This window comes from Condylura cristata, unplaced genomic scaffold (assembly GCF_000260355.1).
Source record: "Condylura cristata isolate star-nosed mole 26May11 unplaced genomic scaffold, ConCri1.0 scaffold00017, whole genome shotgun sequence".
In the NCBI taxonomy this organism is placed as follows: Eukaryota; Metazoa; Chordata; class Mammalia; order Eulipotyphla; family Talpidae; genus Condylura; species Condylura cristata.
In genome coordinates, this window is record NW_004567118.1 from 22,323,909 (window position 1) to 22,327,564 (window position 3,656).

Consider the following 3,656-nt stretch of genomic DNA (forward strand, 5'->3'; position numbering starts at 1 on the left):
ACGGAAGGATTCTTATTGTGTGAATTATTTAAAATATATTTTACAATACATCTTTCCTTGTGTCTTAGGTTATTATTCAATGGGAAAATGACACATGTTGATATTTATGTGGGATCTAATGCTCACTGTGGGTACTGGAGTGGTTTTAAGAAGGAACAAAAGGAGGAGCCTCCCTGGTGGCTCAGGGGGTAAAGTCACAGCACCATCAAGCTACCTGTTATGCCCAGATTTCAAGTTCCCCAAAGACCACCGAGCTGATTCCAATGCAAAAGCACACGAGGGTCTTTATTGCAAGCTCGAGCCTGGACTCCCAACATGCACTGACACAGCAGCCGAAGTTGAGAGCCCTAAGCTCAGGGAAGGTAGGGTTTTTGTTACAGAACAGGGGAGTTTCAGTTCAGCAGTACACTGATTGGTTGTCATTAAACAAAGTTGTCTTGCCTTAACCTTAACCATGCATGTAATCTGTGACCGTTGCGACTCTGCCCCCATACCTTGAGACATCTGGTGCTCTCCTGATATATACTGGGTACTTGCTGGTTGGCTGTTGCTATGGGATGAGTAAGATTAGGACATTTACAGTTATTCCTGGAACGAGAGGGAGGTTAGGAAACAAAAAACTTGGCCTTGCTGCAGTCTCGATAAACAAAACTTAGGCCTAGCAGTGGTGGGGGCTCTTTAAAGCCTGTTATGGCATCAGTTTGGTCCATTTGATCTTTCACTATCACCAGTCACTACAGCACAAGTTGGATCCCTGGCCAGCCAGGGAGCTGACCCACATGGCCCAGCAGACCTCTCCTGTCCTGCCTGCTGCTCCCCCCAGCAGTGGATTTCAGTAGATCTGCCTGCTCTGCTCCCCACTCTGTCTCTAGTGGGGAGCACTGGACTCTCACTCTCACACACAGACACCTCCCCAACAGTGCTGGCTTATAGCCTAATACTGTATGCATAAATAAGTAAGTCTAAAAAAAAAAAGCAGCAGAAATGGAAAGAGGATGCTAGGGATGTGAGGAAAGGAAGGAAGGACGGTGTCCTGGGCAGGCCCTGTTTAGCTTCTGTTTGCATCTGTCCTCCTGAAGAAGGGCATAGGTTATTATTATTATTTTTATTATTATTTGTGTGTGTGTGGTGGACAAAAGTTTTGTGAGGTCCTGTCTCAAAAAGAGGAGAAGTTTTTATTAATAAATTTTTAAAAAGATTTATTTATTCATACAGAACTGGAGTAAAGGTCAGAGGTGCAGGGGAGGTGAAAGGATTCACCAGAGACAGAGTGTGGAGCAGAACAGGCAGACTGACCAAGTACACTGCTGAGGGGAGCAGCAGGTGAGACAGGAGAGGTCTGCTGCGCCATGTGGGTCACCTCCCTGGCAATGAATGGAATTTGCACAGACGCTGCTGCTGAGGCCAGCTTCGCAGTGCTGTGCTTTAACCCATTGTGCCACCAGGGAGGGCCCAAAGATGCTCCCTTCTCTTTTGCCTTGGAAAATGGAAAAAGAGAATTCCTCTCGAGGACCCTGTTTCAAATAGCGGCCTTGGATTAACTAGTAACCATAGGCGAATTCACCATGCTGGGCTGGGGACACACCAGTCAGCGGTGCCTGCGAGAATCCTGGGAGGGGAAAAAATACACAAAACTAGGCTTGCTAGGCCTTTGCCCTGGGAGAACAGATCAAGGACAAAGTCAGTAGCCAGCCGTGAGGGGCGGCCTTGGGCCAGGATAGTAAAGGAGCTGCACCCATGGCGCTTCATCTCGGGAAACCCGAGGGTGGCTTTACCTGGGTGACTTAAGGACTTGCATTGAAGTGTCCTCCGTCTTTGGGGGATTAGTGGTGGCCAGAGTGGAGGTGCTTCCGGCAATTCTCCCACCTCTCTGTTAGGAAGGCCTCATGGGCCTGCCTCCTGAATCACTGGACACCCCTATCTTCTAGAAGTTTCTCACTTTCCAGCCCTTCCCTGGCGGCATGGAGTGGCCTCAAAATCGGCTGCAGACCCTGCTGGCAAATACTTCCCTGCTGGGAAAATACTTCAACACAGTTGTAAACTGAGGTGAAAGAACCCCCCCCCCCCCAAGTACCTGCAAAGTGCTCTTTTTGAAACAGGGGTGGGGAGGGCTTCAAAAAGGCAACAGTCCTTTCCGACCCAGTCTCCGTCCTCACCCGCACATCCCTCGAGTAACAGCTTCCCCTCCACGAGCACCTGCGACCCCGGAGCGACCCAACCCTCTTGCACCCCCCAGGTCTCCCCGCCCACCCCGCTTTCTGGTCCCTTCTCGTGCCCCCACGCCCCGCCTGGGTTCTGCGGTCGCGACTGTTGGCCCCAGCCCGCGACATCCAGCCCTGAGGTCCGCGCCATCATGGAGCCCACCCCCCCCCCCCGGCCTCCCCAGGGCGCCCCCAGGAGGCCGGCCGGCTCCTGGCGCGGCTGCCTGAGACGCCTTCGCTGCGCGCTGCCGCCCGACTTGCGGCGGGAGGTGGCCGGGCTCTGGCCATAGCGGGCCCGGTGGTGAGTGCGCGGCCCAGCCCCTGCCCCCCGCGCCCCACCCTCCCATGGCCCTGGGGCGCGGCCTTGCGGAGGGCGGCCCGCGCTCTGGGCTGGAGAAGTGTCGGGCGGAGTCTCAGTGCCGTGTCCTGTGGGCATCTGTGGGGAAAGTGGAGCTGGATGCGGTTATGTCTGCATCCAGCAGACTTTTTTTTTTTTTTAATCTTTTCCTTGCGGGGACAAGATAAAGTCTCGGAATTTGATCTGTATTATTTTGACTCATTGGCTATATCTTTATAGGGAGATAGCTTCCTTGAGCGACAAGTACCATTTTTAAAGTTGAAAGGAGATCTTGTCGACAAATTAGAAAAGTAAGTTTGGTGTAGTCTTAGATTATCCCGTGATGCCCAGGAGCTCTGAGGACAGAGAGCCCAGGTTTTGAAAGGAATTTGTCGTAAGTATGTAAATTGACCGGTGAAACAAACAAAAACTGCATTATTTTCCTATTATGAGATGAAACCAAAGGACTTTTAAACAATCTAGAAGTGTCTGCCTGAGTTTGAGTTACACGGCTCATTGAGGTAGCGATCCACCACCCTGGAGTGATGTTACACCCGCTCTTTTTTGTCCTGGTTTTTGTTAGTGACTCAGTGGAAAGTTCTCTCTCTCTTGCATGTCATCCAGGGTTTGCAAAGAAAGTGAAAAATACTCCACCTGTTGGCGATGGCAGGGGGTCTTTCTCAGCCGCAGAAAATGTCCCTTCTGAGGGACAGAAACCCTTTAGATCCTGGGCAGCCCCAGAAGTTTCTTTCAGATTTTTGATTGAGATGATCTTGCTAGGTGGACAGATATTTTTACTTGCAGGTCTGTTACTGGGTAAATTAATTCTGCCACAGGGAGATTTCTGCTTTCTTTGAACGTTTAGGTTAAAGCTCTAGAAAGAGTCAACATGGAAGAGACGCTTCTACGCCAGTTGTTACAATGTCCACTGCAAGGATGAGCTTGACCCCTTCACCACACAGGGCGGTGGTGACCATCCTGCACATTCCCTGGTGATATCCAATGGCTGGGCCACTGCATTTTCCTTGTTCATCAAAGACCTCAGCATCCTAGGGCTCCTCTCTGCAGTAATGTGGGCTTGACTTCTCTGTCTGCCTGACTCCAGGAAGCCCCAAATC